This window comes from Rhinopithecus bieti, unplaced genomic scaffold (genome assembly GCF_001698545.2).
Source record: "Rhinopithecus bieti isolate Rb0 unplaced genomic scaffold, ASM169854v2 scaffold_1714, whole genome shotgun sequence".
Lineage (NCBI taxonomy): Eukaryota > Metazoa > Chordata > Mammalia > Primates > Cercopithecidae > Rhinopithecus > Rhinopithecus bieti.
Window position 1 is genome coordinate 140,958 of NW_016803514.1, and position 14,871 is coordinate 155,828.

Here is a 14,871-nt window from a genome sequence, read left to right on the forward strand (position 1 = left end):
AAAAAAAAAAAAAAAAAAAAAAAAAAGAATATAAATTCCCCAAGGCCAGGAGATTTTGTCGCTTTTATTAAACATTTGTTAATGACTAGACAAGATGTTCAAAGGTAGAATGGCCTGTGAGATGGGGAACTTTCCTCCCAACCAACAACAGGGCTGATTCTTTTTACCCTTGAGGGCTCACCAAAAGTATCACCTCTTCAAAGAGCCCTCTCGAACCACCTTGCTGAAGTTTTATTGCCTAAATTTATTAAAATTTTATTTACTTATATGCCCTTTGTTTTTGTTCTCACCTCTCTCTCTACAACGTCAATTCTGGAAGCAGAAGGACCAGCGTGCAGGAGGCCCTCAATAAATATTAACTGAATGGATGATTCAAGAATTATTCCAGTCCTGAACATCAAAGATTTCCAGGTGATGTTCCAGAGAAACGATTCAAACTAAGTGAGTAATTTAATTTAGGAACAAATGTAACTTACATTTAGCCCAATGGGAATGTGGATCAAATGACAGTATTTCTCAATCCCAAAGCGGCACAATTTTGAAAAGCATCGTGCTTAGGAGGCTACATCTAACTGTACATAGCCGAAATAATTCAGAAGAGTCTCTAGACCCTAATGCGAAAAAAACTTTGCTTCTAACTTTGACAATGACTTAAAAAGAAAGTGGTACGTGGTTACATGTTTACATAAATTCTACTGTCAGTTAATTTTAATAGTTGCAAGTGCATAACGAAACAAAAAGTGTTTTGTATTGCTGAAATGGTTTTATTAAATTGTTGATACATTTGCAAATATGGCAACTGAGAATTATGCAAATGTGTTGGTATTTTCCTGAATCTGCTTCCCATTACTACCTTAGTACTCTATCACCTTCAACCACTTCCCCCTACTAACTTCAGGAGCTCTGAAGCAAACTGCTCCCTCAAATGTACTTTGAAGCAGCCTTCTTGGCCACTCAATGTATAAGCCTTTACCCCTTTGACTCCAGATCCATGAATCTCCTGAGGACCCCAATGCCTGCACCCAAGCCCTGGTGACTCACCCCCACAGGGCCCTGGGCAGTAAGCTGCGGAGTATCCTGACTCTGCGTGAACACTCGATGACCTGTGGAATCTTAGTGAAAGGCACTTGGAACCTTCACTGGCAACCTCCTGGCCCCAAAAGTCCCTAGGGATTGGATCAGAAAACAGGTTAAATAATTACCTTGCTCGTGACTCAGCCTTAACCCCCTACTCTGTGACACTGACTGCTAAGTAAACTTGCATGCCTCTACTCTCTTCTTGTAGGATTACTTCTTCCCCAGGAAGATGCCAGTTAACTTATATAATTAAGCAGCCCCTGCCAGATTCCTTCCATAGGCTTCTGGACACGTCTAGTCATGTTTGAATTCCAGGGTATACACAGCTAATGCTGCACCCTGGGACCTTGGGAGTCACTAGGAAATAAAGAGACATAATCAATTTGAATAGGAGTTTTCTTTTTAACATTGAGACTGAATACGAACGATAATGGGAAAGACAAATGAGCCACAGAGGACAACAAGGAAAACTGGGGGGCGGAAAGTATGTATTTTAGAGCCAGATTGTCCTGGTTTTAATCTTGACCCTGACAGATGGGTAGTCTTGGAGATATTACTTGGCTTCTCTCTTAACTTCCGTTTCCAAACCTATGAAATAAACTGCTAAATTAAGTTTAGCCTAAGGCCAGGAGTGATGGCTCACGCCTGTAATCCCAGTACTTTGGGAGGCCCAGGCAGACAGATCACCTGAGGTCAGGAGTTCGAGACCAGCCTAGCCAACATGGTGAAACCTCATCTCTACTAAAAATACAAAAATTAGCTGGCTGTCATGGCATGCACCTGTAATCCTAGCTAGTCAGGAGGCTGAGGCGGGAGAATCCCTTGAACCCAGGAGACAGAGGTTACAGTGAGCTGAGATCGCGCCGCTGCACTCCAGCCTGGGTGACAGAGTGAGACTCTGTCTCGATTTAAAAAAAAAAAAAAAAAAAACTTAGCCTAAAGCTACCTCCTTACATACTTTGAGTTCACCTAAAGGTTTCTCCATCCATAGTGAATTGTAACCTAACCAGATACGTAAACAGACTGTAACCTACTCTTGGACCAATCACAGCATTTTAGCCAATTAAGGCAGGCAACTGTTCAAACTGTGTCCAAACAAGGCAAACGCCAAGCTGTAACCAATCTTACTTCCATTAGATTATTACCGTTTTTGTACCTAACGTCCTTTTTCTGTACATAAATTCTTTGTGACTACGAAGCAGCGTCAGAGTCCTTCTGAACCTATGCGGGTTCGGGGGCTGCCCAATTCTCAAAATATTCTTGGCTCAACGAAACCCTGTTAAATATAATCTGCGTAAAGCTTTTCTTTTAACAGAACTCAACTATCTTTTTTCCATAGATTCACTGGAAAATTAAATAAGAAAAGGCCTAAGCAGTAATGGGCACCTGCTTAATTGTTTCATTTACTCAAACATACTAGCTTTTCTATCTTTGCCCTAGAAGTGGCCTCCATCAAAAATATAGCAACTTCTGAATGNATGGTTCTTTATTTCACCTGCTTTCACACTTCAAACACACATCTTTCTTTATTCTGACCTGGGGTAGACATAAGACTGATTAGGACCTCTTATGTATCTCAAATGGAAAAAAGTCAAAGACAGTGAGAGAAAATAGAAGGGAAAAGATGAGGTTTTTTTTAATAGCTTGACAAAATGTACAAAGGAGGGCCTGGACTGGATTAAGGAAGGTAGAAGGCCCTAAGATGATTCTTCCTTTCAACTAAAAGGGAGGAAAGGACTGAGGCTCTTTCCCTTGTCAAAGACCTCAGGAACTTTCCAGTGATTGAGTAAGATACCTCAAATACACCTAATTTCATGGCAAATTCTTTAAATAAAACCCCATTCTTGGCTTTACTAGGCATTATGCTGTCATAAAAGAGGATGAAAATGGCAGAAAGTACTGTGGAAGACATTAGCCTAGTTAAACAACAAAGCCTATTCATGATCTCCCCTGTGAAGCCTAAAAAACTAAACCTCCAGTTTTCCCAGTCACACTTATAGCTGAAGCAGCCACATGACCCAGATCTGGCCAGTGAGGTGTGCACCTAAGTGTGCTAGGTGGAGCTTCTGGACAGAGCTTGGCTTCCTGCTGATGCCGACAGATGACAATGCTAAGGCCCCTTTTCCCTGCCCTTCCTCATTCTCCCAGCGTGGCATCCAGATGTGAGGGCTAGTGGTGCGGGGCAGCCTTTCCACCTTGAGGTGACAGGCATCAGAAAAAGCCAAGAAAATCCCATCGTGGCAGGCCCTGAACAAGTTCAGCCTCCAGACTTACCAGGAGAGACTGAAACACCTCTGTTTAAGCTCAAGTTAGACAGGTTCTCTGTTATTTGCAAATGAACTCATTCTTAACTGAAACCCTCAGCAGTATGTCTCATTGTTGGGGAGTAGAGCAGGGGTGTAGAGTAATCCCCAAGATGCCATTTGCTAACTGGCAATGTTCTAATGCTGCTTAACTAAATGAGAGATGATACATAAAGTACAGTGTCTCCAGTTTCTGTTTCAGTTTATCTTACTAGAAAGCAAATACCAAATTACCAAGCCAAGGATAAAGAGGCTGACTTACAAAAGACTGAAGCTTGAGTTTTATAGAATCACTGTCAGAAAAACAGATTACAAAATAAAGGTCAATTTTTGAAAAACTGTCAGTACATGTTATAAATTAAAACAGAGCTCTGAGAACGGACAGACTACCTCATCAAGTGGGTCCCTGATCCCTGTGTAGCCTAACTGGGAGACACCTCCCAGTAGGGGCCGACAGACACCTCAAACAGGTGGGTGCCCCTCTGGGACGAAGCTTCCAGAGGAAGGATCAGGGAGTGATATTTGCTGTTCTGCAATATTTGGTATTCTGCAGCCTCCACTGGTGATACCCAGGCCAACAGGTCTGGAGTGGACCTCCAGCAAACTCCAACAGACCTGCAGTTGAAGGACCTGACTGTTAAAACGAACACCAACCAACAGAAAGGAGTAGCATCAACACCAACAAAAAGGGTGTCCACAAAAAAACACCATCTGTAGGTCACCAACATCAAAGACCAAAGTTAGATAAAACCACAAAGATGGGAAGAAGCTGAAGCAGAAAAACTGAAAACTCTAAAAACCAGAGCACCTCTCCAAAGGATCACAGTCCCTCACCAGCAACGGAACAAAGCTGGACAGAGAATGACTTTGACGAGTAGACGGAAATAGGCTTCAGAAGGTCGGTAATAACAAACTTCTCTGAGCTCAAGGAGAATGTTACAACCCATCACAAGGAAGCTAAAAACCTTGAAAAAAGATTATACAAATAGCTAACTAGAATAAACGGTGTAGAGAAGACCTTAAATGATCTGAGGGAGCTGAAAACCATGGCAAAAGAACTTTGTGACACACGCACAAGCTTCAATAGACAATTTGATCAAGTGGCAGAAAGGATATCAGTGATTGAAGATCAAATTAATGAAATAAAGTGAGAAAACAAGTATAGAGAAAAAAGAGTAAAAAGAAAAGAACAAAGCCTCCAAGAAATATGAGACTATGTGAAAAGACCAAATCTACATTTGATTGGTGTGCCTGAAAGTGATGGGGAGAATTGAACCAAGTTGGAAAACACTCTTCAGGATATTATCCAGGAGAACTTCCCAACCTACAAAGGCAGGCCAACATTCAAATTCAGGAAATACAGAAACCACCACAAAGATACTCCTCGAGAAGAACAACCCCAAGACACATAATTGTCAGATTCACCAAAGTTGAAATGAAGAAAAAATGTTAAGGGCAGCCAGAGAGAAAAGTCGGGTTACCAACAAAGGGAAGCCCATCAGACTACTAGCGAATCTCTCGGCAGAAACCTTACAAGTCAGATAAGAGTGAAGACCAATATTCAACATTCTTAAAGAAAATAATTTTCAACCCAGATTTTTCAAATAAATTTCATATCCAGCCAAACTAAGCTTCCTAAGCGAAGGAGAAATAAAATCCTTTACAGACAAGCAAATGCTGAGAGATTTTGTCACCACCAGGTCTACCTTATAAGAGCTCCTAAAGGAAGCACTAAACCTGGAAAGGAACGACCGGTACCAGCCACTACAAAACATACCAAATTGTAAAGACCATCGATGCTATGAAGAAACTGCAACACTTAACTGGCAAAATAACCAGCTAACATCATAATGACAGGATCAAATTCACACAAAACAATATTAACCTTAAATGTAAATGGGCTAAATGCCCCAATTAAAAGACACAGACTGCCAAATTGGATAGAGTCAAGACCCATCAATGTGCTGTATTCAAGACACCCATCTCACACATAGAGTGCAGAGACACACATAGGCTCAAAATAAAGGGATGGAAGAAGATCTACCAAGCAAATTGAAAACAAAAACAAGCAGGGTTGCAATCCTAGTCTCTGATAAAACAGACTTTAAACCAACAAAGATCAAAAGAGACAAAGAAGGCTATTACATAATGGTAAAGGCATCAATTCAACAAGAAGAGCTAACTATCCTAAATATATATGCACCCAACACAGGAGCACCCAGATTCATAAAGCAAGTCCTTAGAGACCTACAAAGAGACTTAGACTCCCACACAATAATAATGGGAGACTTTAACAACCCACTGTCAATATTAGACAGATCAATGAGACAGAAGGTTAACAAGAATATCCAGGACTTCAACTCAGCTCTGCACCAAGTGGACTAATAGACATCTACAGAACTCTCCACCTCAAATCAACAGAATATACATTCTTCTGAGCACCACATCGCACTTATTCTAAAACTGACCACATAATTAGAAGTAAAGCNCACCCACTGCACTCCAGCCCGGGGACAGAGTGAGACTCCATCTCAAAAAAAAAAAAAGAAGAAGTAAAGCACTCCTCAGCCAATATAAAAGAACTGAAATCACAACAAACAGTCTCTCAGACCACAGTGCAATCTAATTAGAACTCAGGATTAAGAAACTCATTCAAAACCACACAAAGGCATGGAAACTGAAGAACCTGCTCCTGAATGACTACTAGGTAAATAACAAAATGAAGGCAGAAATAAAGATGTTCTTTGAAACCGACGAGAACAAAGACACAATATACCAGACTCTCTGGGACACATTTAAAGTAGTTTCTAGAGGGAAATTTACAGTACTAAATGCCCACAGGAGAAAACAGGAAAGATCTAAAATCGACACCCTAACATCACAATTAAAAGAACTAGAGAAGCAAGAGCAAATACATTCAAAAGTTAGCAGAAGGCAAGAAATAACTAAGATCAAAGCTGAACTGAAGGGGATAGAGACACAAAAAACCCTTCAAAACATCAACGAATCCAGGAGCTGGATTTTTGAAATAATCAACAAAATTGATAGACTGCTAGCAAGACTAATAAACAAGAAAAGAGAGAAGAATCAAATAGACTCAACAAAAAATGATAAAGGGGATGTCAACACTGATCCCACAGAAATACAAACCACCATCAGAGAATACTATAAACACTTCTACACAAAATAAACTAGAAAATCTAGAAGAAATGGATAAATTCCTGGACACATATGCCCTCCCAAGACTAAACCAGGAAGAAGCTGAATCTATGAATAGATCAATTACAGGTTCTGAATTGAGGAATTAATAGCCTACCAACCAAAAAAAGTCCAGGACCAGACCGATTAGCCGAATTCTACCAGAGGTACAAAGAGGAGTTGGTACCATTCCTTCTGAAACCATTCCAATCAATAGAAATAGAGAGAACACTCCCTAACTCATTTTCTGAGGCCAGCATCATCCTGATACCAAAGCCTGGAAGAGACACAACAAAATAAGAGAATTTTAGACCAATATCCTTGATGAACATCGATGCAAAAATCCTCAATAAAGTACTGGCAAACCAAATCCAGCAGCAGATCAAAAAGCTTATCCACCGTGATCAACTGGGCTTCATATGCCCTGCCCGTAGCTGGATGCTTCTTCCTATTAACTTGAATCAAATCTAATCCACCACTAACAAATTATTATCTGTACATATTTTCCAACTGGCAGCTGTATTTTCAGAATAGGTTACTCAATTCCCTTCACATTCCAGATCATATATTAATGAAACAAAGTTTGCTTTTAACTATTTGTATAATTTAAAAATCGCTAAGTAGGATAATACTAGAACTGAATTAAAATTAAAAAAAATAATTAGCCAGGCACGGTGGCGGGTGCCTGTAATCCCAGCTACTCAGCAGGCTGAGGCAGGAGAATGGCTTGAACCCGGGAGGCAGAGGCTGCAGTGAGCGGAGATCGCGCCATCCCACTCCAGTCTGGGAAACAAGAGCGAAACTCCACCTCAAAAAAAAAAAAGAAAAGAAAATTTAAAAAAATTAACAAGTCTATAAAACCTGCAACCTCAAATTTAATAACTTTATTTCTCAAAACTATGTTTCAGTTTTAATTCCATGTAATTACCTGTTCATGTTAAAAAACTAAAATCAGTGTCTTCCACAGCCATCTCTCTCTACAACTCCTCCACCACCGGCTGCAAGAGCCGTGTCCTCTTCTGGTTTCCTAGTAACCACAAAGTCATCTCCCTTTTCTTTCTTCTTCACTGTCTCCCTTCAGCTACCAAATACTGGAAATTCTACTATTCCTTTTATCTTGCCTATTGCCCCCATTGCTACAGTCCCTTTCCTATCCCACTGATGCCAATACCTCCAAGAATTTCTTTACTGTCCTACTCTCTCCCATCTAAAAGCAGACAAGCGTGTTCTTCTCAAGTGCTTATCACTGCCTTTTCAGAATTTTATACTCCTCCTTGGCTCTTGATTTAAAAAAAAAGAAAAAGTTCCATAGTCTGGTCCTACTCTCATCAGTCACTTCCATGTTTATCTCATCTTCAGAACCGTGGAATCTAATCTTGCTGTGCATTCCTTTCTGAATTGACTGCAACCTCAAACCTCTCACTCCTCTCATCAAAACACTCCATTCCTTTTCTCTAAATTATGCAAATTCATCAGGCTTCAAAAGCCTTGTACACACACCCCTAAGTCTAAACAATTTGGTGACACCTTTATTTCCCATCTTCTCATGTATATTCTTTATTTTAACATATAGTTACTGCAGGTTCAGTGTGTGTACACACACATTCGTATTTATGTTACAGTTGTCCCTCAGTATCTGAAGGGAATTAGTTTCAGGAGCTTCCCCCCACCCCCATACCAAAATCCAAGGATGCTCAAGTCCTTGATATAAAATGGTGTAGTATTTGCATATAGCCTACACACATCCTCCCTTCTACTTTAAATCACCTCTAGGTTATTTATAATACCTTATACAATGTGAATGCTATGTAAATAGTGGTTACACTGTATTGTTTTTTAAATGTGTATTTTTTTATTGTTGAACTGTTCTTTTTTTTTGTGAATATTTTTCATCCATGGCTGGTTGAATCCAAGGATGTGGAACCTGCAAATACGGAAGGGCCAACTGTACTTATGGTCCTTGATGTGTTGTGATACGTCTTCCCAAGAGTATTTTTCACATGTACATATTCAAATGCTATCCATTGTTTCCTCTAGGAATTGCCTGGAAGAGTGGATTCTAGAAGGAAGAATGGGTGACTAAGATTTACTCACATATCGCAAAACCAGGAAATTTAGAAGATCTTAGTGATAGCACCACCACCCATTGTAGCTTAATCTAGAAACCTGGACATCATCATTGACTCACCTTGATGATGCAATTAACCACCAAGTCATGACCTCCCTGCTTTCAAATTTTTTCCTGAACCCATCCACATTTCTCCATTTTCACTGCCACTGGCCCATCCCAAACCCTCATGTCTCCTCTAGAGCTTCCTACATTTTCTTCTAGCTAGATTTCCCCTAAACCACTTTAAACTGAAAAGCTAAAACGAATTTCTTTAAAAAACATACTTAGATGGTTTCACGCCTCTGTTTTAAAAACCTTTCAGTAACTTCTTGGTATCCTTAAGATGAAGGAAAAAGTCTATAACCAGGCCCAGGCAGTGATAGGAAGTACCCAACTCTCCAACTCCTTGCCCTCTCCCACTCCCTCTGCAGGTGGCTCTCTACCTTTGGGTGAATCTGGGTCACCTGGAGGGCTTGTTAAAGCACAGATTATGGAAGGATGAATAGCCCCCAGAGTTTCAGATTCAGGAAGATTGGAATGGGGCTCAAGAATCTGCATTTCGTATCTTTAAACAATGGAACATTATCTAGTCATAAAAATGAAGTACTGATACATGTACAACATGGATGAACTTTGAGATCATGCTAAGAGAAAGAAGTCAGTCATAAAGGATCACATATCATATGATTCCATTTGTATGAGATGTCTAGAATAGGTGACCCTGTAGACAGAAAGCAGATTAGTAGTAGCCTAGGGCTGGAGTGATAAAGGTGGGGGGCTTGGGGACCCATGGCTAAAGGGGTGTGAGATTTCTTTGTGGGGCAATAAAAATGTTCTTAAATTGTGGTAATAGCTGACAATTCTGCAAATATCCTGAAAGCCACAGAATTGTATAGTTTCAATAGTTTAAATGGTATGCTAATCATATCTCAATAGTACTATTTTAAAAAAAAAATGAATTTACAAATATAACAAGTTCCCAAGTAATGCATGAATCAAGCTTAAGGGGCCACTGCTCTACACTAACCCTATGCAGTCTCCCTTCATCTGCTCAATTGTACCATCCTTCCTAAATCAAAACTTCCCATAAGGTAGTCAGCAGCCCATGAAACCTCTTTCCAGCTTCACCTAGCTGACTCATATGCTCCCTCTTATGCCCTCAGCTTTAACGTCACCCTCTCAAGTAAATCTTCCCTGACAAAAGCACCCAGGTATTACACTACTGCATTCTAGACTGGGTGGCAAAGTGAGACCATATCCCTAACCCTCCCGCCAAAAAAAAAAAAAAAAAAAACCACCCAGGTTAGGTACGATCTTTGCTTGTAACCATTTTCACTGTGTCATTAATTCCTCCTTTGTAAGATTAATTATAGTTTTAATGAATTAAGTAATAGGTTACTTAAAGTGTACCTTCCTGCTAGGATGTAAACCACGTAAGACAAGGAAGAATTGCAACAGTGTTCTCAGATAGATCCCCGAGGCAAGCCATAATAGAATCAGATATCTGCACTGGAGAGAAATAAAAGTAAAAGGAATCAAATCTTAACACCACCCCCCTCAAGCAGGTACATGACATTTCCAATTCCACCTGCTCTTTCGTCCTTTGGCCAGGTGTGCATCAAGTTCTTTAAGAGGAAGACAAAGAAACATCTATCAAAACATTTCTCCTTGACTCTTGAAGCTTGTAGGGAGAGTAAAAGAATAATACAGCCAAGAAGAACAACCAAGATGAAGCATAAATTTATTCGGTGGGTCTAATTCAGCTCAACTTTGGCTTAACAAACCCAACAAAATCATGATCAAGATGGAACAACAAAAGCATATCAAGTTAGGGGGTTCACCATCAGTGTTTATCTGTAAAGGAATAGAAACTATGAGAAAAGAAAACAGAACAGGGACTAAAACAGCATTTGTAAAAATCAAAACAAAGATTCTGAACTCTGAGCTATAATGCACATATTGTCAAACAAAATCCCACACAAATTCCATCCATTTGCTCACTGGAAAATTCACTTGATCTTTAGCAAAAATAAATCACAGTGTGGTAATGCCACACCAAATATTCTTACCTTTCCTTCTCAAAACTTCAGTGAATACAATCATATTTCATAAATAAATGAATAAAATAGGATTGTAAGCCACAGCACTTCACATCAGCTATGTTAAAAATAAGTAGCAACTGATTTGGAGATTTTCTTTTAAGATTTGGAGTATTAATGAAAAATTTCTTAATTTCTTCTTTCACACACTACGGCAAGTTATAAAAGTGTTCACAAATAACCTGACACTGTGACAATGCAACTATTCTCACTAAGAGATGGAGTTTACTTCTCCATCCCTTGAACCTTGATGGATTAGCAAGACTGACATAAACAGAATCCTGAAACGTACTTGGGGCTTTCCTTCTTACCACTATTAGAACCCTGAGATCACCACCAAGTGAAGAAGCTTGAGCTAGCCAGCTGGACAATGTGACATACATGGCTCAGTCACCCTGGCCAACACCCAGACCATTCTCCACCCCAAAACCTGCTGCCGCCATCTCTGGGGCGCTTTCTAAATCTTTGTCGGTTTCATGTGTTTGTGCCCACTCTTTCTTAAGCTCCTTTCAATTACTCTTTTCCATATGCCATCTCTTTCCTCACTTCACTGCTAATTCAGGCACAGACCCACTAACTTCACTATGAAAACAGTGCCAAGGGCACAGACCTTTTTCTACTCACAGAAAACGTTAATGAACCAAAATGTACTCACCTTTATTTCTTTAAGGGACAGCTATAAATACTGCCAAATAATCACAAAAGTTACTTTATGCCAGACATTAGACTGTTTACAAATCCCAACAGCCAGGACACACATAATTTGACAGTAAGTTCTAAAATATGTAAGTTACAGCTTTGAATAATGATGGTTCCAGGGTAAGCAATTAGAAAGGTTCCTAAATGGAGATAATCAGATGACTGAAAGACTGAAACCACAGAGACAGACAAAATGGTATTAATATGAACCACAAGTGAAAGGGAATACACCCAACTGTATGCTAAGGTGAAACCAGCAGATTGCTTCTTTTATTAGTAATGTGGATTGATGTTTTCTCAGAGTAACTCGTTGTCTTTTTTGCTTGAAATTTTTTTTTTGGTCTTTTTTTTTTTTTTCCTTTTTGTGGAGAAGGGGTCTCGCTATATTACCCAGGCAGGTCTCGAACTCCTGGGCTCAAGCTATCCTCCTGCCTCTGCCTCCCTGAGAGCTGGGATTACAGGCATGAGCCACCGCGCCTGGCCTCGCGTGAAATTTTTATCTTGTCCTGAAGACTAGCTGCTGCTAAACCAATGCTAGCCTAAAGATATAGGAGTCTCTTTGATAAAATGACCTTCATGTTAAGGGGAAATGCTGTTTATCTACTCAGACATGCATCTGCAATGTTCATAGCCTTGTTTCAGTTATAATAGTTGTCTTGGCTGGGCGCAGTGGCTCAAGCCTATAATCCCAGCACTTTGGGAGGCCGAGGCGGGCGGATCACGAGGTCAGGAGATCGAGACCATCCTGGCTAACATGGTGAAACCCCATCTCTACTAAAAAAATACAAAAAACTAGCCGGGCGAGGTGGCAGGCGCCTGTAGTCCCAGCTACTCGGGAGGCTGAGGCAGGAGAATGGTGTAAACCTGGGAGGCGGAGCTTGCAGTGAGCTGAGATCTGGCCACTGCACTCCAGCCTGGGCGACAGAGCGAGACTCTGTCTCAAAAAAAAAAAAAAAAGTTGTCTTGTTTTTTTCTTAGTTTGATTTTGTTAATAATACCTTAACACAGGGTAGGGAGATGTGGCACAGTATATTGCATATAACATTTATCATTGATTTACCTAATATTACATTGTAGATTAAACACTATTAAGTGTAATACTTGAAAGGACACTTATACATATAGCCTTAGGAAATAATGTTTGTAATAACTTAACTATGTTACATATCCAAGCAGGCAAAATATAGAATGTTACATAGTGTTATACGATGTGATTAAATTATAGTTCCTGCTGTTAAAAAAAAATACATTTCTTTTTTTTTTTTTTTTTTTTTTTTGAGACAGAGTCTCATTCTGTGGCCTGGGCTGGAGTGCAGTGGCCAGATCTCAGCTCACTGCAAGCTCCGCCTCCCGGGTTCACGCCATTCTCCTGCCTCAGCCTCCCGAGTAGCTGGGACTACAGGCACCTGCCACCTCACCTGGCTAGTTTTTTGTATTTTTTAGTAGAGACAGGGTTTCACTGTGTTAGCCAGGATGGTCTCGATCTCCTGACCTCGTGATCGGCCTGCCTCGGCCTCCCCAAGTGCTGGGATTACAGGCTTGAGCCACCGCGCCCAGCCAAAAAAATACATTTCTAAAAGTCACCCCCAACCCAAAATATCCACTGGGTCCCCCCTCCTTACTGCTAGGTCCATTCTCCTCTGCTTGGAGGTTTTCTAAGCATTGATTCATCCTGAAAAACATTTATTGAGCACCAGGCCTAAGATGTCAGGTACCGTGAGAGATCTCAGAAACCACTCTGACTCCATGCTCCATCTGGACCATACCTAGCCTACCTTATGTCCTACTGTGCACCTGAAACCCAATCTGGTCACAGCCTCTCTCAAAGTCTCGTGGCCAAGGACCAGTTTGCTGTCGTTCTTATATTAATGTTCTAATCTGTTGCAGAATGATACTTTTATAAAACAAGAAACTAATTTCTAGAAAAATTAAATAACAAAGACAAGCTATAAACCTGAAGTTTTCAATTACTATAGTTGATAATATCAGTAAAGTCGCTATACACGTTTCTAAATGATTACCCTCAACTGCAGTACTTACACTGGTAACAGTTAAGTTCATGGTACACACTTTGAACTTTGAGTAGCCCTGCTGCAGACACACTTCTGAGTCTTCACTTGAAAGGTTCTTCTCCACTAAAATCCCCTCCATATTGTCCATACTTCCTATCCAAGTTCTATTTATTCTTCACAGCTCAGCCTCAAATCCACACTGCACTCAACTAAGCCTACCCAGTGGTTCTTAATTGGGGGTTATTTTGACCTCCTAGGGGACATTTGGCAATGTCTGAAGACATTTTTGGTGGTCATAGCTGAGGGAATTTGGGGGAAGGATACTACTGGCACCTATGAGTAGAAGCCAGGGATGCTGCTAAAACATCCTAAAACAGAACAGCCCTCACAGTAATGAATTATCTAGCCCAAAATGCCAGCAGAGCCAAGGCTGGGATACCCTGATTTACGCTAACCACTGCCCTCCGGAATCATCTCCTTCACCAAACTCCCATTTATGCCCACGGCCACCACAATCTAGCATTTAATAACATACAGCCTGGCACTATTTAATAACAGCTGCATGTGTCTGTGCCTCTTTCCCTGACTTAACCATCAACCCCTCTGGAGGATGAAGACAATGTGCACATCACATCTGCACCCCCTGGGTCTCGGTCGGGTAGCTTCAGAGGGGCTGCTTATACCCAGCAGCTGATTTATTCCCCTGTCTGATGTGATGTAAGTGGCTCTAACTGCTTTCTCCATCAACATGTGTATAACAAACTACTTTTAGTCTGCATTAAAAAAAAAAAAACTTGTAGTACTTACTGATGTAAAGCCTTAAAACATTAGCAGAACCATGGAATGAAAGATGCAGGTGATTGGATTTTACTGTTTTTACATTTCCTGTCAAGATTGTATGTTTATTATCTAAAGAAAAAAGTCAGTGAAGCATAAAATATGAATGTACAATGCCACTGTTTGATGAGATTCTCTCTGAAAATTATAAACAACTCTTCATACACGTGCTTCCTGTTAATTAGAGGATACTCTGTAGAAGAGCAGCTACAGCAAAAATTGCTGTAATAGTCAAAACCCTCTGCAGTAAGAAGGAAATCCTGCTGAGGATAGTATTTTCTATAGACAAGAATTGCAGGACTCCAGCCAAAGGCCATGCCTTTATCAATGTGTGTAGACGCCACTCTGCAACACAGTGTGTATTGTAATACGTTGTTCTAATTTCTGTATCAGTCAGTCCTCAATTGTGTGAAAAGTTATCCTAACAGATTATCTAAAAACTACTTCTATTTACATTTGAAAAATAATAAAGAACAGGATGATTTCCATAATTACAATAATTATGTAATTATATATTTACATATTTATATATTTAT

At 40.2% G+C, this 14,871-nt stretch overlaps 1 protein-coding gene and 1 long non-coding RNA gene across 6 annotated transcripts in view; one reads left to right on the plus strand and one right to left on the minus strand.

The window, feature by feature from the left end:
* The window catches only part of LOC108539527 (uncharacterized), a 139,046-nt gene that overhangs the window by 106,035 nt on the left and 18,140 nt on the right, over window positions 1-14,871 (plus strand). For both annotated transcript variants that reach the window (XR_001888410.1, XR_001888414.1), the window contains exon 2: window positions 320-441. This is a non-coding gene — a long non-coding RNA (uncharacterized LOC108539527). The remainder of the gene's footprint in view (window positions 1-319; window positions 442-14,871) is intronic.
* Window positions 1-14,871, minus strand: part of SH3BGRL2 (SH3 domain binding glutamate rich protein like 2) — a 64,857-nt gene that overhangs the window by 28,913 nt on the left and 21,073 nt on the right. For 2 of the 4 annotated variants that reach the window (XM_017888260.1, XM_017888274.1), the window contains exon 2: window positions 1,042-1,166. The exons of the other annotated variants lie outside the window; for them this stretch is intronic. The gene's annotated coding sequence lies outside the window, so the exon portion shown is untranslated. The remainder of the gene's footprint in view (window positions 1-1,041; window positions 1,167-14,871) is intronic. 4 annotated transcript variants of the gene reach the window in all.